This window comes from Dermochelys coriacea, chromosome 7 (assembly GCF_009764565.3).
Source record: "Dermochelys coriacea isolate rDerCor1 chromosome 7, rDerCor1.pri.v4, whole genome shotgun sequence".
Lineage (NCBI taxonomy): Eukaryota > Metazoa > Chordata > Testudines > Dermochelyidae > Dermochelys > Dermochelys coriacea.
In genome coordinates this window covers 10,846,737-10,869,330 of record NC_050074.1, presented here as the reverse complement: position 1 = coordinate 10,869,330, position 22,594 = coordinate 10,846,737, and the positions used below count along the sequence as shown (strand labels likewise).

Here is a 22,594-nt window from a genome sequence, read left to right as displayed (position 1 = left end):
GGGGGAGCCAGAAGGAGCCTTAGGGTACATCTGTGCTAGATTTGGAAGGTGTAAATTCCAGCTCAAAGAGACTGACTTCTGGTAACTCTGATTTGAGCTACTGCACTAAAAATAGAAGGAGTGGCCAGCCCTTCCCATCTCTGCAGCAACCCAACTACAATCCTGTCTGAGACAATAGGTATATACTGTGGCAACTAGTTACCCCCATCACCATGCCAACACTTCCACTTTTAGTGTGAGAGATCAATTAGAGCTAGCATGAGTATGTCCTCTCAAGCTGGAATTTACATCTCCCAGCTCTAGTGTAGACATACCCATAGTCACCTGAGAGAGTACCACATTCTCAAGGGTAGCAGTGGGATGGATTTGTGCTCAGTTGGGTCTGCTCAGTGGCTGTTTTTCACAAGCTCTCATTGTAGCTTGATGTGTCTGTGGTGACTAGAGTTTGTTGAGGCTCAAGCCACAAAATAGCAATATTTCAAAGACCTATTCGAAGCTTGGTAGCCAATACCTGACCTGATCTTCCCATTTCTTCTGTGGGTGTATATTCACACTGGGTCTTGCGGGCTGACTCAGGTAGGCTTTCCAATGCGTTTTTATGCTTGTTTGGTGTTTGGGCCAGGCTAGCTTTTCTTTCCAGAGATAATTTGAAGATCTCTACCTGCTTTTTCGAGCAACTACTAATGAATATAGAACTGATGAAAAGAACAAGGAGGACTTGTGGCGCCTTAGAGACTAACAAATTTATTTGAGCCTAAGCTTTCGTAGGCTTATGGACCTGGTGTCGCTCCATTTTCTCATGTGGGGTACACCGACGGCTGGTTGTGAATGCAATTACAGTGCAGGAGGCGTCCACATGTGAAGTCAAACCTTTAGTTTTGTTTTCCTCCATGTGAATTTTCCTCATATTCCTTGTGGCCGCTTGCGCTTTTATGAGTATACAAATGAACCTCTCAAAACTATTTCCCTCTGTTGGAATGTACTGGTAAACACAATGGAGACCATTCCCTTTTGTGGAGAATTTTGAAATCTTTTGTTTTCATTCTTAATCAGACCAAAGCCAAATTTCAAAGTATTGAAATCCTTCACAAAACCGAATTACCTGTCTCCACACAGCCCTAGCTTCTGCTTCCTGTTGATGATCGTCTGTTTCAAAAGACTGAACTTCACCTTGCTCTTTGAGGAAAAGCTATGACTCCCCACTCAAATCAGGAAGGTCTTCCTACCTCCATCATTCCTTACCTTTCCTATAGAAAATTCCTTGTTTGTGTCTTCACGTCTCCTTCATCTTTTGAGGAAGCAGGTGTAAACTGCTTAATCTTAAAGTCAAGTAATCTTCTCTTGGTCTAATGGGGTTTTTGTCATATTTATTTTAGATGTTTGCATATAACATGCTACTCACCTGGTTTCTCCATTCCTTCCTTTGAAGCTGTTGTTTCCGGTTCATTCCACTACATGATTAGTCGGCACTCTTGAATGTTAAATACATCTTATTGGAATGCAAAACAAACTGAGTTTATCCATTTTGGGTTTGTTTTTTTTTTAAGAAAAAATCTCATTATCCAACATGGGAGGAGGGCACCTGGAAGGAACCTAATCTGAACTCCCCTGTTAACCAAAATATAATCACATCCCTTCCCCGGATTTATAGCTAAGAGATGTTTGGATAGATGCTTGGCTTCTCCAAGACTGGCTATTCGGCTGAAGTGCTTAAACCATAGTAAACAAATATGTGGCACTGTCTGTCCATACTAACAAAGGTGCATGTCAGCAGGCTTTGAAGGCTTTGAGGGCTTTCAGCTGAGCCAGAGTCTCAATTCTCTGACTTCCACCCCCTAATCATTGACATTTTTCACTATTCCACCAATATTTAGTGTTCTATAGCAGTGAACACAATTCCTATATAATTGATAGGAGGCCCCGCTAGCCTTTTAATCCCTTGATATAACTCACGCAATACTCATTACTTTTCCTGAAAGTGCCTTTTACAACCCTTGTCCCAATTGCCTTCCTTACTTGTCCCTCTAATGTTAGGTGTAGCTGCTCACTTGCTGAAATATCTTCAAAGATATCATTTTTATTTAAAATAATCCTTGTCTAGACCAGATATCTGCGAACATTTTAGTCCACATATGAAGTCAAGCCTTTATCTTTGTCCCCTTCCATGTGAGATTTCCTCTTATTCCTTGTGATTTCTTGCACTCTTAAGAACATAAGAACGGCCATACTGGGTCAGACCAAAGGTCCATCTAGCTCAGTATCTTGTCTTCTGACAGTGGCCAATGCCAGGTGCCCCAGAGGGAATGAACAGAACAGGTAATCATCAAGTGATCCATCCCCTGTTGCTCATTCCCAGCTTCTGGCAAACAGAGGTGAGGGATACCATCCCTTCCCATCCTGGCCAATAGCCATTGTTGGACCTTGTGGGTGTATAAAGGCATCTCTCAAAACTATTTCCCTATGTTTGAAAGTACTGGTATAAATGGAAACAATTAAATATACAACGTTGAATCTGAAACACCATGGGAATAGCTTGGTCAAGATAATGATGGAGATGCATCCCGGAATCATTCAGTGACCGGAAATAATTGAGAAATTTCGAGAGGAGCTCTTTGCATAGAAGGACATATTCAGGAACATTATATGTGGAGAAAGCTGGCTTTCACTGATTTTCATAGTCACTGCAAGGCCTGATTTAAAATCCACTGAGGCCAACCAAAGCACTCTGAGCTGACTGATAAATGCTAAAGTAATGGAGCAACACCTCCCCTTCCCTCCATTTGGGTTTCTGTATCAATAGAGTGATGATTTCAGCCCAGGTCAAACTAACACACAGAACAAACAGGCAAAATAAACCCTACTCATTTAACTAGTGTGATGAGGGCAGTTTCTCCAAGGACCTTGCTGACATGTAGCAAGTGCTCAGCAAGAAAATGGGTTTAAAAAAAAAAAGGTGTTTGGAAGTCATAAGATGCTATTCCAGTGGGCTACTTCTGCATCTATTTAAGGGAAACATTCAAGCAGCAGCATGTTAAGTGTTGCTGTAAAGAGTTGCACAAAGGGAAATCGTTTGCAGTGCACCACAACAAACTGTATTGGTCCTGTGAAAACCATAAATAATGCTGTAGATTCTTGGTCACTGTGTGCTGGGACATTTTTTATTAAATGGTTCCACAGACAATGAGCACCCTTCCTTCAAGACCATAAAGTGGCCATTGAGCGATGATGAGGTGGTAAAGCTTGCTCTTACTGAGTAGAAAATATATGGCTTGTACCGTAAAGGGGTATGAAGGCAATGTATGACTCTTCCCGTGCCCAGCCTAGTTACTTGGTTGTGAGCTAAGCACAGGATTTATCTCCACATGAAGGGTTTAATTTACATTTGTTGTAACAAATTCTACTTTTAATTACACTTCTGCCAAGTCAATGGGGTTACATGGATGTAGTTGGTACCTGAGGCAGTTTATTTCCTATTACGAGCAGAAGGGTGGAGGTGGATGTTTCATAGTATCGGAGGTACAGTGATGTGTAAATGTTGATTCTTTAAGAATGACAGTACCTACTGGCAGTCAGTTGGGTTGAATTTTGGATAGTCATTGCCATTCCCACATTACATTTGTTTTTATATCATAGTCTTCCTTCCATTTCAAAGATGAAAATATATCATCCCACTATGTAGTGAGGATGTGGCATCTGCGTTAACTGATTATTTGTCCCTACTAATATTTAACTGAGCTATGTGTAACCTGTGGTTATGTGACAGCTGCCATCATGGCCATGATGACTGAACTATGGACCTCCAGAACTGTAACCATGAGCTTCTACAGCTTGAGCTAAAGAGACAGGCTCTGCAGCTCAGGCTGTAACAGACCAACATCGTCTGTGGATTGGGCAGAGGGGGAGACGTAACGTGCACTGATTAGCTGGTTACCTGAACCGTGTGACTCTCTGTCCCTCTCTAGCAGCTAATTTGTGTACAGAGGTTTGAGTCTGCTATGGCTTTCAAACTAGTGTTCTTGGTCCTTTAGTTGAAGAGCTGATGTTTTTTAGATCCAGGTGTCCTAGGTTCAGTCCCCACAGAAAGCCCAGCCCTGGGTAAATACAGCTATTCCTACACATTCAATGTCCAGGGAAGTATTGTCATTGTCATTATGATCTGGCATCTGTGATCAGCCCTCTCTAACCAGCTTGCTCACTCTTTGGTTGCAGAATACAATACATTTGTAATATCCTAATTATGAACACCATCTGCAAAGATGCTGTAAGTATCATTATGGGGAACTATAAACTATCCAGAATAAAGCCAACCAACTGTATGAACACAGTGCAAATTGAAATAGGAACATGCTCTACCCATAAAGTGGTTTCTGACAACATTCTTTGCAGCTGGATTATATATTCACCTCTGAGTTGCTTCTCCATGTTATGCCAGTTCTCCTGCTCTCCCTCCTTCATTCAGTCCATGTGGATGCAACCTTAGTTTATTTTCTTTTTCCTCTTGACTTCACATGGTCCAATGTCTCCTCCCCCAGCAGACTCTTACTCAGCCTTGTTTTACCCTCTGACCTGACATATGGGAGAAATGCGAGAGATTTCATAGGGACTCTATTTATTCTGTATTTTAGCCAGGAAGCAGGGAGCTGTGGCTGCAATTTGAATCCCAGTAAAATAAATAAATGTAGTAATTGCTGGTTCTTTACTTTAGAAATTAGTTCTCATTTAAAGAGGACTTCAGAGTGGGTATGTGAAGGGGATTCGGAAGGCGTAGTTGAGGCAAACGAAGCATTTTTCTTGGTGAATATGGGGCCTGACCCAAAACCCATTGAAGCCAATGGAAATTTAGTGGACTTTAGTCCAGGCCCATGATGTACATCTTAGTGACATGTGCAGGAATTTCAATGAAATCAGATGCACAAGTGAGGAAAACGCAAAGCCATGCAGAGAGAAATTAGTTTTGCTATAGAAGAATGGGCAGCAGCCAGAATTTTATACACAATTTTAGCTGCTTTATGTTGCAGCTCTGTTAGCCAGTAAAAGGTGACACTAAAATAGTTGGTAGAAGGAAAAAATTGCTAATCTCAATCTTTCCTTTCATGACAACGTGTTAATGGTTTAGAAAGAGTTTCCAAAAACGTATGTTTAGGATTAAAATAGAAAAGCCAAGAATGAAGTTTAAAATGAGCTTTTAGATCTGGAATAGGCTGTACTATATATCCATTTGTTATGACACAATGTTCTTTAAGGAGTCATGAAATATGCAAATGCTTGAATGAGACACCAGGGTGGAGATAGCTGTGAGCATGTCTGTTTCAAAAGCATTCTATTAGGTATTTTCATACAGTAGTCACCATGATATGTAGGTGTATGTGAAAAGTAACATGCACCATGCTATCTACAGGTTGCAATGGAAGTGATAGTTTGTAGATTACTATACAGCAGAGTAAATGAGGGTGAAATGCATGAATGATTTTAAAATGCACAGAGTGTTGTGTGGAAAGAGGACAAAAGTAAGAGCTTTCTACTTTCTGGTGTGCAGAAAAAAGTAAATTGGGTAATCATTGGGATGTTTGTTCCCCCAGAAAGTCAGGTGGGCCCTTGACAATTAGATTTTTGTGTTTAACTACAGGAATTGCACAGGAAAATTAGGCAGGCAGGCTTCCTTTTATTTATTGTGCATGCAGTTATGCACTCTTTTATTTTTTTTTCAGTCGTGCACCCCTTTAAAAAATTCAAGCCCATAAGACATGGAAGAAAAGGTAGTGCAGGATAAAATGAGTTAAGTCATGTGCCAGAATGTGTAGACAACTAGACTCTTCCATGGAAAAGCCAGAGCAGGGATAGACTGAGGAGCAATGAGGCAGGCTACTCTGGTCTCGCCCAGATACAGGGCTCACTTGGAGAAGGCACGGCAGGGCATCCGCTCCCACAGCAGCTGTTTGGAGCAGCACAATAAGCAGATTTTTGTGTTTAACTACAGGAATTGCACAGGAAAATTAGGCAGGCAGGCTTCCTTTTATTTATTGTGCATGCAGTTATGCACTCTTTTATTTTTTTTTCAGTCGTGCACCCCTTTAAAAAATTCAAGCCCATAAGACATGGAAGAAAAGGTAGTGCAGGATAAAATGAGTTAAGTCATGTGCCAGAATGTGTAGACAACTAGACTCTTCCATGGAAAAGCCAGAGCAGGGATAGACTGAGGAGCAATGAGGCAGGCTACTCTGGTCTCGCCCAGATACAGGGCTCACTTGGAGAAGGCACGGCAGGGCATCCGCTCCCACAGCAGCTGTTTGGAGCAGCACAATAAGCAGGGTGAAAGAAGTGGGGAAGAGTGATCTCCCTGATAGCACTCAATGGTCTCTTCAAGCAACTAACTGGCAGCCTGGGTATGCGCAGGATCCTAATAAATGAGCGTGTTTACTATTGCCTGACCCGTCTTCCTTAAATTGTCATCGTATATCTTTCTGATGTGTGTTTTTCTGATGGTTTGATTGCCTGTTGCCAGTCCTGTCTCTGACCCTGCCCATTTGATTTCTTCAGTTTAAGTCACTTCTGTGCTGCTTATAAGATTTCTGTGCTACCCTGCTGTGTGTGCAACCTCATCCAAGGTCTCTACAGTTTTAGCCCATTGTTGCTAGCACTACAGCTAGGAAGTTAACAGTGATAGCAAATGACCTCATATTATTGGCATGGAGGTTTTGCTCCTTTGAATTCAGCTAAGGAAAATGATCCAGTTCTTGCCTACTATTTTGCTAGAATAGTTTTGGTATCAATGTGACTAACTTTCTACTCTTGGACTCCACCCTTGAGTGCATCAGTGAGAGCTGTCCACTTTCATAACAGGTCTCAGTGAACAGCATCATCTTACAAACAGAGAGGATTTTCATTTATAATCCATGAGAATGGTGCCGTAATGGGCGATTTTTTTCTCCTGAACAGATCTCTAAGTGAAGAAACAAATGTCTGTAAATACAGGCAATTTAGCTCAGAAGAAACATGATCGATGCGGTTCAGAGATTGATGGGCATAGAGGATTTATAACAAACCAGGCCTATTTAAAAAAAAAAACAAAAACCACAGAGGTAATCTAGTTGACATCTATTTGTTCTCCATAAAGCAGCTCATCAGTATTACATCTATTGAGGGTGTTACAAGAGGGTGTTAAACACACACACACACACACTCCTGAAAGTTTGAAGCAGCAACACAATCCATATTTCTTTATCTGCTGCCAACATCCAAGCACTGAACTCTCAAGGAGGCTAGGACTCCGCCATCATCTGTCCGTATCTGATTGCTTTGGTAAATACTAAGGCTGCCAAGAATGAAGTAAATGAAAAGCACTTACAGATTAGAAAGAACACATGGCAGCAACTGACCTGCTGAAATCATAAAATACATCATGAAGTAAGAAAAGAGGGGAAACAAATCATCCTCTCTGGGACTGCCCATCTGCTCCCATAAAGCCACACTCATTGTTGCAAATAAATACATTCAGAACAGCAAGGCCTGGGAATAATTTTGTGGTGGATTTTTTGAAAATCATTTTTGGAACCCTTTGCAAGTTTTCCTATATAAACATGATGATATCATCATCCAGAATTAGATATCCATCAATGGCACCATTCTTAATTATAGAGGGAGCATTATAGGTGTCATTAAAAAAATAGTTTCCAGTTCAGAGTGGGGGTGGTAGTGTTTAAACACTAATGAAAAGAAACAACTAAAAGAATTCCATGTTTTTGCAATAAGTTCTGATGGAGTAGTGTTTGTTTCACATCAATGGTTCTGCAGTCTGAATATTTGTCAGTCTTTTATCACTGTACATTGAAAGGGGTAAATAACTCCATATACCACAGGCTTCAATAGAAGTTGGGCTGGGCCTTTGTATTTCAAAGGCTGAAAGTGTTAAATACATCTTAGGTAGAAGGAAAAGGAGTACTTGTGGCACCTTAGAGACTAACAAATTTATTTGAGCATAAGCTTTCGTGAGCTACAGTTCACTTCATTGGATGCATCGAAAGCTTATGCTCAAATAAATTTGTTAGTCTCTAAGGTGCCGAAAGTACTCCCTTTCTTTTTGCAAATACAGACTAAAATGGCTGCTACTCTGAAACTTGTCCTTAGGTAGAAGGTTGGCCAAAGATGCTACCTATCCTGTTAGCCTCACAAAAGCCCTGAATTAAACCTTGAATTACAACAGAGTTGTGCAAATGTGCAGCGTGATCAACCTCAAACATTCACAGATCATGCCAAAAAGCTGCCAAAAAAACAATGAACCAGAACAATGTGGGAAGTTACTTTGCAAACTTCCCCCACTCTCTGTGTGGAGAATGCTTAACAGTCATTCACTTCTCTATATAACCGAAATGGGGTAATTCTATACCAAGTCATCTCTGCACTTCAGCACTCTGGATGTCCAACCTCATTGAAAACGTGAGCTGGGTGGGAAAGTTTCATCCAGTTATTTCTTTTTTTAACTAAAACACTCGAAAAATTTTCAGGATCCCTTCCCCCCCCCCCCCCGCACTCTTCAACCAGCTTAGCCGAAAACCTTTGCCTAACCCTATAACCTGTGTCTTGTCTTATTTCCGATCCCTAGGGGATGACTAATCCATTGCCAGTTGTGAAGAATTTCTTACTTCTATCACAGTTTTTTAAAATGAATATATACAACAAAAAAGGATCATACTGTTTATAAATCAAACAGCCCTATTTATCTGCTTAAACCAAGTCTATTGACATTTGCTGTAGCTATAGCCACTTCTAATTCCCAGTGCATGTCAAACTGCTGGTAGCGCACCGAGTCTTGCCAGTGTGACCACTAGGAGGTCTCTTGTCCATAGGCCTTTGTATAAAAGGTCTAAATGAGCATTCTGAAGATACAACGAAAACCTTTAAATCCAATAGAAAACTCACGCTTTTTACAAAACATGTTTCAACATAGTCTTTTCTCATAGAGTCTCATGTGAGTAAATAAAACCATCTGCAAGTATTTTATTATTCAGTGATGAAGAGGAATATTTTAAAGGTATCTAGTTCACTGAACCTTCCGCAGAATCTATAGAAGTCCTTGCCCACAATCAAACTGGCTCTGTGATAAGACAAAAGCCATGGAAAATGGCTGACTTTTTCAGTGCCAGCTGTGTTCTTAGGTTCTAAGCTTGACATGTATTACATCTGTTCACCCTTGAACAGGGCCCATTATTGGAGAGCTGACAGTCTAATCCTTAATGGGCCTGGGAAAAAGAAAGGTACTTAACATGTAAGTTCAGCCTTCTGAAGCTATGAACAATTCTGTTTGACTCAGTTCGATGTGTATGTATTCAAATCATTCCAGCCTTCCCTTCCACTAACCTCAACCCAGTGATGTCTCAGGGACCGATTCTCATTTGAACAGTAAGGTCCCCTTAGGGTTCTCTGGCAACCCATAAAGGGACTTTACCGAGGATAGAAATGTTCTTCTAAGAAACCCCCTATGCAGAGGACTTCACTGGCCAAGGCAGAGTTGCTCCTAGCCCAAGATGTAGGGTCAGATCAGGAGTGTATCGGTACATAGCTCGTATGCACTGCATGGCAGCTATTCTGTGAGTCCTGGGAAAGCTGTGTGTGTGTGTGTGTTAGAGCAGCACTTGCATAGCCCTAGAATACAGTGAGCACAAAGGTAGTTTAATGCCACCTTTCTATACCCCCCACCCCTGTTCACTACACGCACATCCCTACCCCAAGCACAGGAATGGAATAACTAAATTTCAGACCCTGTGGACATGTCTACACTTGCCATTTAAAGTGGAAAAAGTCCCTTTTTGGCACAAAAAACATGGGAGTGTCTACACCTGCCAATGACCTTTCATGATGAAACTCAGAAGTTTCACCGCAAAAAGAAAACTACTTCCACAAGAGGCATACAGCTCTTACTGGTGATGTGCAAGTGAAGACACACACTTCCTGTTTACACAGCTTTTAGCCTCCGCAGGATACCCCACAATGCCCAGGTGACCACTCTGGCAGCTGCTCTGACGCCAGGTAAACAGAAAAGGAGTACTTGTGGCACCTTAGAGACTAACAAATTTATTAGAGCATAAGCTTTCGTGAGCTACAGCTCACTTCATCGGATGCAGACACCCACCCCTCCCCCTGTAAAGCTCCAGAACTTTGAAACTCCCCTTCCTGTTTTCTTGGCAAGTGCTCACCTATCATCTGGCCAGATGACAATGGCTGCTCCATGGAGCAAATAATCCCCTGCTTGGAGCAATGCAGAGCTATTGGAGCTGATCCATTTTTGGGGAAGAGGAGGCTGTGCAGGGACCAAGGATGCCCCACGATCACCCCCCAACCCTCTCACAAGACCCATCGTCAAAATAGAGAGAGCTGCACTGTGAGATAGCTGCCCTAGAGCGCTGGTCTCATTAGTGATGGAAGTGCTGCTAAGGTAAACACTCTCTGACGCCTGAGGAATGAAGTGAGTACGCAAACCAGCACTTTACTTTCACAAGTGCAACTTACAGGGCAAAAACTCTGCAAGTGTAGACATACCCTGAGACTTTAGCTTCTCCGAAGAACTCTATGTCTACACTACAGATGTTACAGCTGCACAGTTGTACCACTGCAGCTGCACTGCTGTAAGGTCTCCCGTGTAGCTGCTCCATGGTGGCGGGAGAGAGCTCTACCATCAGCATCATTAAACCACCCTCAATAAATGGCGGTAGCTATGTTGGTGGGACAGCGTCTCCTGCCAACGTAGTGCTGTGCACACCATCTCTTCTGTTGATGAAACTTATGTCTGTCGGTGGGATGGTTTTTTCTGCACCCCTAACCAACAGAAGTTTTACAACAAAAGTGCTAGTGCAGACAAAGTCTCTGACTGTGAAGGGTTAAGTCTTCCTGAGCATGAAAAATAAAACCAATAGGAACAGGTATGTTTTTTGGTTTTGCTTTTAATTGCCTGAAAAATCTTTGTTTCCATAGTATTTATCCCATTTCACAGACTGCACCAAGGACTTTCAAGCACTTGTCTTAAACCATCTCTACCAGAGCAAATACCTGGAAAATTCTGAAAAGCACTGGTTATTTTCTGAACTGTTAATTACTTTAAATATTGTTCTTAACAGGACTGTCACTAGCCATTAATAACAAGGACAACATTTGGACTTTGAATCTGTTGCCAACTTTAGTTACTTTTATTATCAGTCTTGCCATTTTTATTTAAAGTCCCAGCTTCTGGAATCATGCGTCTGTGTGAAAATCTTTGCTTTCATTTAGAAAAAGGGGATCTAAAGTCCGTACCATTCTCCTGACTTTTAAGCCAATCTCATGACTTTTGGGGGGAGGTGGGGAGGGCGCTAACTCATGATTTTTGAATGCTTGGTGCTGACAATATTGCAATTTGAGGGTTTAGAGTGGAAGCAGCTATGGGTTTTGGTTCAAATTACCTGTCCTTGTGACTTTGGTTCTGGGACAGATACTAAAAACAAGAGAGACTTATTTTCCCTTTCCAGCCCAGAAACAGCTAAATCTCAGGGCCATAGCTGTTCACATGAGATTTTGGCCCACGATTCTGGACATTTGTTAAAATTGGCAGATCAAACAAAATACACCATTTTGGGCTGAAGTCTTATCAGAGGGGTGGTGATGCTGTAAACTTAGCAGTGCACATGGCACACATCACACCTGCTATATTAAGGCTTTATTTATTTAAATATATAAGAAATGTAATTTTTGCAGCGAAAATGGGGTAAAAAGTTCCATTTGGTTCTGGTCTAGTTTTCTTTCTCAGAAGGATTTAACACTATAGATATGCAGAGGCCCACTGATTATAGTTTATTGTAAAAAATTTAAGCACAGCATTCGTGGAGCATTTTATATGCATTTTCTTGTGTATATAAAATGTTGTGTCTGTGTTTGGCCAGTCCAATAGTTCAGCAGCTCCACCCCCCACCCTACCCCCAAAAGAGTCTTGAACTTCCAGGTCTCTTCCTCAGGGCTCTGGGGAATTAAAGGGCACTGTTTATTACAAGCAAATAGAATGATTTATCATAACCAGAAAGCAAATGGGGAAAATTCTTCAGCTTGGGATCTAGTCCAGTTCTATGACCCCTGTCTGCTGGGAAAGCCAGCAGGGTAGCTAGATTCTGTCACACAGTCTTAATCTCTCAATCACTATCTGACATGGAAAGCCTGATCTCTGGCATCCAGTGAATTCAAAAGAAGGGGACTTCTCCCATCCTTGTTTGTCTTTGACTGGAGCTCTGTTACATTTTCTTCCTTTTGAAATTGCTTTAGAATTCCAGATGCAGCTGGAGTTTTCTGATTTCCCTAAAATGTATTTTTAACATTGTTTTCAAATATATATCCTCTTCCATTTCAGACCAAACCCACTTCAGGCAATGTCTTTCTGGGGGTTACTGTACCTCTCTGTGGGTAAAATTACTGCATTTGGCTTGGTGTCCCACATCTCACTCCAGGCATGCTATAATCCACAGAAACATATTGCCTGACCAGTTTTTTTTTCTTTCCTTGATTTTTAAAACCAGATGCAATTTAAAATCTTCTCTTAATCATTTATTAGTGTGTGTTATTGCCCTTGGATTTATGACTGTCTCTGTATAGTTTTCAGTTGTTTTATGTCCTTCTAGTCTTTCAGATTTTCCTGGTGTTTAGGTTAGCACAATAAATCATCCTTTTATTTACCCACCTCCCCCATACGTGGCCATGTCAGGAGACTGCTTTCCTCCATCACTTCTTCCCCGCTCCCCAAGCTGGACTTTTTGGCTCGTGTTATTGGTATATGGCTTTCTACATGTATTTATTAGTTTGTGGTGTGGCAGAGACTGAATTTTTTCTTCCCTGTTCACTTCACGCAAAAGTTTAGATTCCTCTTGCCATTAAGTACAAGACATAAAACTAGCTGAAGGATGCCACAGTCACAAAACAATGATCCAGCATAGCCATCTTGTTTCTAGTTCAGTCTTTATGGATCCCTTGGGTTTGTTTTTGTTTTTCTTCTTCTTCAGTCCAAGTGGTGAGATGACATGCATTAGCTTTCCCATTGCCCCAAGATAATACTGTTTTGTGTGCTTGCTAGGCTACGAGAATTAAAGCTTCTCGTTCCCAAAGGAAAATATTGCCTCTCAGTTCCTACAAGCCTTCCTAGGACTGCATGCAAAACTATAGTATGTAAAATATCTAAGCTCTCTACAAGTCCAGGACTCGGGGGTCTGGAGATGTGGGCTTTTTTTATTCCTGGCTCTGACAGATTTTTGGCTAACTTTGACCAAGCCACTTAATTTCTCTTTGCCTCACTTTGCAAATAGCACTTCCCTTCCTGTGGGGGTGGTGTGAGACTTAGTTAATTACGGTTGTAAAACACTTCAAATATCATTCTACATCAAGCTCTGGAATTTGCTCCCTACTCTTGATACGAAATGGTCTGAATCTCTTTACCTTTAAGACATGCTACAAACACTGTCTGTTTGCTAGAGATTTTGGGTGCGGGGGAGGCCGTTTAAATATATTCTCTTGCTGTTCGAATTACTGGCTGGTTAAGTTAATTCTCTTATGGTACTGGGTAGTTACTCTTAGCATGGATCATTGTTTTAAATAGCAGCTAGGATGCCTAGGTCTGGGGATAGGCATCTTATTTTAATCTAAATAAATATAAAATGTGACCCACTTCTGCCCACAACTTTAATATGGGAGTGTGATGTGAGGAGGTTACTTGTTCTAATATACACAGTTCCACCATGATCACAGCAGCCTTTCCTAATGCTGGAGTCACGACAGTTAAGCCCACTGACTTTGACCAGTAACTGAAATTTGAGAGCTTTTACTGAGTTTCACTCTGAGTTTCTGGATTCATTTGAAAATGAAACTCTGAGTTAAACACAGCAGGTGCAAACCCATGTGAACTGAAACATACCAGCTAAAAAAGGGTTGCATTGATCCCCCTGAGAATTGAAACAGCCAATCTTGCAGGTCTTGTCTGCTTTCTACCTCACCTCTTATGATATTTCAACGGAAAGCTGGACTGTTCAATTGCTAGGTCACACGATGATGGACCTCGTTGGTCTTTTACAAGAACAGTTGCAATTTAAAGCATAACACTTGTTGGGGGGAGGATGTTTTAATTTTGGTGCAACATGGGGAGATGACGTGTCTTGTTTTCAGCCGAAGGCAATGTTTGTTTCAAGCCCCATTGTAGTTAACCGTGTACCATTTTACATGTCATTATGATCAGAGATGGCCTTGACTCGAAAGTTCAGATTCATGTGCCAATCTGGGATTTTCAGGTCCATCTCTAACTAAAAATTTGTTGCTTTCTTACTCTTTCAAAGAAGAAGAAAACTGGCCTGCTTCTCACAAGAATTTTGAGTGTTGAAAGGACTTTGGTTGCTGTGGATAATATGAATGAGTTGCTGTAAATAGCAACTATTTTCCCTCTGTCTAAAAGTAGATCCAAGTGGTAGACATCTGGATTTACAGACTGCTTTAACCAATCAAGCCATAAGGAGAAACGTGTAACTGATATTTCCCCCTCAAATTTGGTATTAAAGTACTCCTGCTAAAGGCAGATGTACTGAAGAATTTTCAGTATTTTAAATTTTTTCTTCTCCATTTTAGTCAGCAAACTCACACTTCTATATTAATGAGAACATCATGCCAAAAGACCTAGGAAAAAAGTGTGGTAATGAGTCTGAAAATTAGGTCATAGCTAGATGATGGCTGTCAAGTACCAACCACTTTTGATAACAAAATTGGAAGGCAAGACAGTTTCCAGGCTTTTTTTTTTTTTTTTTTTTTGGTAATGCTGTATTCCTTTCCACTTCTTCATTTCATATGCAGCTTACTTGAAGAAAGAGAGAGAAATGGAAGCCTGATCTACCCTCCAGGCTGCAAATAACTCTAGGTCCCCAAGTTAGAAAATATTGGACTTTAATTTTCAAATATTCAGTCTTGCAAATTTCCAGAGACTTTTCCAGTATTTTAGATGCCCATCCCAGTTCTAGGGTAAACTTCTTAGCCCGAGGGCCACATCTGGGTATGGAAGTTGTATGGCGGGCCATGAATGCTGACCAAATTGGGAGTTGGAGGTGTGGGAGAGGGTGAGTGCTCCAGCTGGGGGTGCAGGCTCTGTGGTGGGTCCCGAAATGAGGTGGTCAGTGTGTGGGACAGGGCTCCGGGCTGTGGTGCGGGGGTGGGGGTGAGGGCTTTGGCTGAGTGTGTGGGCTCTGGGGTGGGGATGAAGGTTTGGGGTACAGGAGGTTGCTCTGAGCTGGGACCAAGGGGTTTGGAGGGCAGGAGGGGGATCAGGGCTGGGGCAGGGGGTTAGCATGTGGGAGTGGGGCAGGCTCCAGGTAGCGCTTACCTGAAGCAGCTCCCAGAAGCAGCAGCATGTCCCCTCTCCAGCTGCTATGCAGAGGTGCAGCCAGGCAGCTCTGCACGCTGCCACATCCACAGGCGCTGCCCCATCCACAGGCGCCGCCCTGCAGCTCCCATTGGCTGCAGTTCCCAGTCAATGGGAGCTGCGGGAACAGTGTGCCAAGTCCCTTAGCTGTCCCTATGTGTAGGAGCCGGAGGTGGGGACATGCTGCTGCTTCTGGGAGCCACAAGGAGCCACGGTACGCACAGAGTGGGGCAAGCCCCCAACCCTGCTCCCCAACCGAATGCCGGAGCAAGGCAAGCCCCAGACCCTGCTGTCTGGTGGGAGTTTGAGGGCTGGATTAAAATGTCTGAAGGGCTGGATGCGGCCCCCAGGCCGTAGTTTGCCCACGCCTGCCCTAGAACATAGTGCATCTTGTCTCTGATTTAGTGGAATTATATCCCATGGCTATCACAGGCTTCAAAATTTAATCTCGCTCTCTTAGAGTTTTATATGGAACCCATCAGCCTAAATTTCCGAGTGCTTGAATATGTGAGCCCTGAATATAAAACTCTGGAGGTTGTTTCAAACCATGTTTTTATGTGCAGTTAAGGGAAGAGAAAGTTGAAAATTTGGAGCCAAGTATCTCAGGACGCTGTTTTTTAATGTCATTACAATGTCGTATCAGCCATAGCCCATCACATGGGAGAACGCAGATTGGCTCAAGACAAGACTCCTGCCTGAGATGTCACTTGAAGAACTCCTTTGTGTACTGAAATTGCTGTGACTGGCCTTTTAGCCTTCTACACAGACTCTCTCCATCATAAAAAGATGTACTGGATTGTTTGGAAATGGAATATAACCCTCTTTCTCCAGCCTGAAAGAGTGTGTTCACGACTCTGCGTGGCTAGTTCCCCTTTGTATCCCTCCCCAGGCAGTAGGAATAAGGGAGCACTGGTGCAGAGGACTTGAGCAGGTCTTCTGTGCTGGACTGACTGTCACCCTGGCTGTAGAGGATGCAGGCAGACCAGCTCATAAGGCAGCAGTAGTGATGGACTAGAACAGTCCACAAACACCTAGCCCCTGTTTGCTGTAGGGGAGAAGGTGCTGTGGCAGCAGCTGTTCTTGGGCGAGGGATGCAGTAAAGAAGCAACTGAAAGGCCTAACGAGGCTGCCACTCCAACAGACTGGATGAGGGCACACTGTTAGACAATGGAGCCTTCATTTGCCTGGCTAGCGGCAGGATTCGCACAGATAGATTTGCTGTGACTGCCTCCTGACAGCACCATTAGCTGCAAAGCTGTGTGTAATGTTGAATAGTTCATTTTTAAAAATACCTTCCATTGGCTTGATTTGGAAAGAATTTCATAAATTGCATTTTCATTATTGAGGCATCTATTAATAAATGTTCTGTTTGCCTTCAGAACAAACAGCGACCATTTTACATAAGGCCAAAGTGTAACCTGACAATTCTTGCATCAAGTGAACTGTGGATAGAATATCATCCCCTTGGGGCATTTTCTAAGGAGCCTCATAGACAAATTAGGAACATGGAGAAACTAGCTATGGTCTAGATTAGGAATTGCAGGTGCTCAGCTTTTCTGTATTCATTTCAATTCATACATGGGAGTACTTTGCCCACTGATGGCATGTTTTGCTGTATGCATTCTATGTTATGGGTACTCTCTACCCAGGTGCTGCTAATCAAAAGTTGCTACTACATGATGGCTGTTGAGTTGCCCCTGTGAAATAGTTTTGGTCTCACTCCACTTCCCTGTTCACCGCCATGAGTTGCCGCTGACTAACATCTTTAGTGGCAGTCTCAGAAGAAAGGTCTAGGAGTAGATTGGCTTGGATAATTAACTCGTTACTGTGTGGAGCAGCTGCTGATGTTGTGCCCGGAGATGGGGTGTAGTTGCAGCGGCTAAGGAAGTTAGGCACCCAACTCCCAGACTATACATTTAACAGTTGTCCAGTGCACCAGGATGCAAATGTATTATTATTACTAATCAATTGTATAGAGCCATAAATATATACAGAACTTTCTCAGGAGGCTATGCTCCAAGGTCAGATCCTGCAAAGGGCTGATCATCTTGGACACCAACTGAAGTTCATTGGAGATACGAGCACTCAGCACAGCAGACAACACTGGACCTTGAGGGAAGCAGACCAGCAAAAATGGGACACATACTATTAAAGTAGTATGGGAAAGTTCAGATTAACAATGATGAGACCTCTGAATTCATTTGTATCAGGACAAGGTGAACATTTTCCCTGTCCTAACACAAGGTCTTGATTAATGTAATTAGGCAAGGAGGCAAATGATAAACAAAATGATCTTAGCTTTTCAAAAGAACTTGGAGATTTAAAGGGAAGAAAACTTACACTTACACCCAGGAGGAAAACGAGGTTCAAAGTCCTTTAAAGGGCTTAGGGAAATGTAGTGTCACTGGGATAAGATTATATTTTTATCAGACTAATAAAAGTGGGCTCTGCGCCTGTCTCAGAGAGTGAGAAAGTTTGAGTCACACAATGCTGAGTCCTGGAGAGAATATTGATTGTTAGCCAGACACTGTGACTGACAGTTCAGCAGCTCCCTTTCCTCCGGTAATTCAAGATACGCTAGGAAAACCTATTCAAGTCAGAGGGAAGAAGGCACTTCAGTCATTCTTCTGACTCCAACTGAGTGAGGCCTCAATGTTTTCCTCCAATAGATATCCTATGGAGTTGGAGCAGAGCCAAAACCCTGACCTAGCCCATCTTTATAATTATCCCAATTTTGCACTTTGGGGCCCTCTCTAATGTCTATACCTGGCATTTGTTGCCAAAATTCATGTGCAAATTGTGGCAGGGGTAAGACTCAGAATAATCACAATGGGTAGGGATTATTGTCAAATAAATGATCCCCACCCCTCCACCCCAAGTGAATGACTGGCAGGCAAGAGATGTACTGTGTATTTGCACACCAGACACCCCTAGCAAACCACTTCTTTTTAAAAAAACTTTGATTTATTGCCGGTTAAGAATCACTTTAGTGATTCTGATGGGTAAGAAATACACGGCAGTCTGACCTTGCTGAAGTCTCTCGCAGGACTCCCACTGGTCTCAGTGAGAGCAGGGACTTCAGTGGGACTTGTGGATGCATAAGCACTTGTGGTACATGCTCAGCACCTTCAGGTTTGAACCAGTATTGCAAATGCTAGAAAGTGAAACAAGCAGAGAGACCTGAACCTATTTCTGAACACGCATGTTGTGGCGGGGGTGAATTACCAAACAACAGTTAGGCAGCTGGCCAACTACCACTGTGTGCATGGCAGGTCTACCTGAAAGTTTGCTCAGATCGTAGTTACTTGGGCTTCCCTTTCCCCTGCTTCCCACTCCTGTCTGTCCGTTTAGTCCTTCTGATCCAGCTTGTCATGAACCCAACTCAGTGAGCTCTTGGGGCAAACATTTGTTTGTTACTATATGTTTGTGCAGCACCATGGGGTTTTGACTGGGTGAAATGGCGATCACATGACCACCTATGATTATTTATTTTACTGCATTTTAATTATAATTGTGTAGTACAATTAGTTCTCTCAGAAATGCTCACTTACGAATGCTGAGGAGGGGATAAGTGGCTTTTGTGTATGTATGTGAAAAGAATTCATGCCTGTATCTCTTTTATCACCAGTTCTGCTGTTGCATATTCCTATCTGATCACTTTCCACACGTTTCAATAGGCAGTGTCCTGTAGTTAGTAAATGGAAGCCAGATTGCCAGGCAGCTGTTGTAAATCTGTGGAGTTCCATTAACTCCGGTGGAGCTCCTTCAATTTACTCTGACCTCAGAAGTCAATTGGGAGTCCTCCAGACTGGGGATCTTTTGCACCTGTGGTGAAGTGGGGCTTGCACTAATGTGAATTACGCTGGTTTGAAACCACAGCGCTTCTACGCCAGGGGCTTTGATAGGTGAGAAAAATCCCTTATGTATACAAGATCTTATATTCTTGTAATAGATCTGTCTCTGACTCCAGGTCTTTGACCACTTGTCTCTTTATTGCTAACTTTATCCTTCCTTTACGTTTTCCTAAATACCTTGGGCAAACAGATTTAATTTCACTAATGAAAAATACTTTTTTGTTTTTGTTAAATTAATTCAGCTTTCACTCTGCCTTGCCTTCTTTCAGCGATTGCTAACAGGCTGGTCTCCACCATACTTGTGTAGAATCTATCATTTGTCATGAGTGTGCACCAAAGCATGTAAGGATCGGAGAGCAAACTCTATTTCCTAGCAACCAGAGGAAAGCATTACACGTTTTTCTCCTGTCAGCAGGAGTGCTCCAATTTATGTAACCTACAAAATGTGTGTTATCACCACAATAAACCATACATCCTGAGGCTTTATTTATGGCCAGCTAATCACAGGGATGTATCCTTGTAGTCTCACCATCTAATATTTCCCTGCTTGGGGCCAGAATCACAGTGAGCTTAAAACCCAGTACAAATGTAGTTAACAGCTTCCCTGACAATGGCACTAATTACCTAATTATCAAGGAAGATTCACAGATCAATCATATAATTCCATAACAGTAAAACCTAGGTAAAGTCAGTTGGATCTGGAGTTCATTTTCAATTTACAAGGCTTTTTTAAAAAAAAGTTTGCACCCATAAAATAAATACACACAAAACATTGAAAGCAAGTTGAGATGAGAACAGATAAAAGGAAAGGGACTCATCAGTAATAAGTAGCTGTTACAAATGGCCAGGATGTAGCTGTGGACATTTTAAACCTAATTCTACATTGTGTTCTGTGGAAGAAGTCAAAGTAGCATAAGCCACAGTAGTTGGAAGGTCTACACTGCTGAGGTATTGGTAGAGTCAGTTTGCCAGTAAATGTTCTTCTCCACCCTGTACTGTGTCTCAGAGCCTGTGCAAAGCCAGAGAGTTCTGTTTTCGAGGCATCCGGCAGCCTCTGGTGACCTCTATTTCCAAGTGGTTCAAATTGGTTCTGAAGATTCTGTGACGTGAGAGACGAGTTGTGCTGTTCACTTACCAGCTCAAATGGTAAACTGTAATCAGCAAGCCATTCAAGTGCCAGTCCGAAACAGACCATGTGGCCTTCCCTACCCACTTGTCTCCTGAAACATCAGGATCTCTCATGCAAGCGACATTCCAGTGCTTCTGTCCAGAGGTGCTGGAACAATTTGTTTGGTGGGGGCGATGAGAGCCATGGAACCAAATTGTAAACCCTGTATATGATGGAAACCACTTCAAGCCAGAGGGCGTCGCAGCACCCTGAGCACGCCTACTTCCAGCACTTGTGCTTCCGTTTGAACAGAACTTCCTCTGACTGCAAATGTGAACAAGTTACTGCAGTTCATATAGGGCCTGATGCTGAGATCCCATTGACTCTCCAATGGGAGCGCAGTACTTCTGAAATCCGGTGTTTTAAACACAGACACATACTGTATAAGATCATGAGTAAATATTGACCCAAAATGGAGCCCTGCTGCGGGTAGCAACCCGGGGAATGGATGCTGCATACGCAAGTTGCTGGAGGGAGCTGGTGTTTGAACTGCTGTCATCTAGACCACTAAGCAGTAGAGCTGTTCCTCTCTGAACACTTCTCCTCTCACCTTGCTGCACTGGCAGCCACAAACAATGATGGGACATTTTAAGGCTAAGTAGATAGGGCTGGATTACAGAATAGGCCCTGTTGGACCCAGCCAACAGTCAAGTGATGCAGTGTTTTGTTGGCATAGAGTCTAAGGCCAGAAGGGCCCCCTGTGATCATCTAGTCTGACCTCCTGCATAAGAGAGGTCATAGAGCTTCCTGGCATAATTCCTGTTTGTTTTTCGGAAAGATATGCTCTGACCCAGCAAATAGTCAAGTGATGCAATGTTTTGTTTTTTGTTTTGCCTTCAGATCCACATCCGAACTTCCCACAGACAGTGGGGGTGATCAGATCTGTAGTTTTGGCTCATGCCTATCTCTAATTTCTGGGAAGCATCTAGTAGTTTGGCACATTATCAATGCTGAGAAAGGCTCAACCTTGGCTCGACCAAGGGATCACAATGATCAGACGTATACGATCATTTCTGGCTAAAGAAGGCTGCTGGGTGAGAGGAAGAGAGAAGACCCTTGCCATGGTAGTTGTCTCTGGGAAAGAAATCACAACTGTCACTATGGGCCAATAATGCTGAGCAGGCAGAAGGGAGAAAGATAATTGTAGGGCAGTTAGATAGGGATAGGGACTTGGGATGAGTACAGTTGTGTGGCTTCAAGAACTTAACTTCCATGTTCCAAACCCAATTGGAAAGTTTACAAAAAGTCCATGAGTTCTGATCAGGTCTGTCTGGAAACTTTTTCCATATTGACATTGATCCTGCAGCTTGATTTGCCCAGGTAGCCCCTTTGTCTATATAGAGCTCCACTGAAATCAGTGGGGGGTCAACACAGGAGCAGAATACCATCTGCATGGTGTCATTTGCAGGACTGTGAGAGCCAATTACCTTCTCCCGCAGAAAAGCGCTCCTAGTTGCCTTGGCACATTGGCAAATCACATGTAGCAGATCATTCAATCAACAGATGAACATCAGACAACCTCGGTGAGTGCTGCCATATCATAAATCGGCTTTACAGCAGATTGAACTGCAGATGAGTGAGACATTAGACTATCGTGTGATGCATGATGCCATAAATTGGAAGGCTGAAATGAGCAAGAATTTCCTGGCATGCTGCTTTGTTTTATTTTTTAGCAACACCATGCCCACCAAGTCCAAAGGTTTTTAAATAACTCTTCTTGCAATTGATCATAATAATGGATATGGAGGGAAATTAAGGAATACAGAAGAGGGCAAAGTGCAAAGAAAGAAACGACATTCATGGAAGATTAAATAGAGCAGGAAAGCTATACAGCAGGAGAGTGTTGTGAAATTTCATATGGGCTCTTACCTGGATATGGCAATTGTCTAATTCTGTGATATGATGCCTCAAAGGAAACGGCAATCAAATTAAGTTCCCCTCCCAACCTTACTCTCCTTTTGCCAAGTGTTACAGTATGTACCTTGCACAGCTGACTACATCTATGAATCTTGTTAATGACTGTGATAATGATGATGTATCAGGAGTGAGCACCACATCAATTTCTCAGGTCTTAGAATAGAACGCAAGATGGTTGTGTCAGACTGAACCCCAGAGCTGCACTCTCCAATTGCAGCCAGAAGTAATGCATTTGAATTTGACAATGATATGGAA

At 42.6% G+C, this 22,594-nt stretch overlaps 1 long non-coding RNA gene across 1 annotated transcript in view; it reads left to right on the top strand.

The window, feature by feature from the left end:
- LOC119859226 overlaps positions 1–22,594 on the top strand; it is a 30,192-nt gene that overhangs the window by 3,108 nt on the left and 4,490 nt on the right. The gene's annotated exons all lie outside the window — the stretch shown is intronic.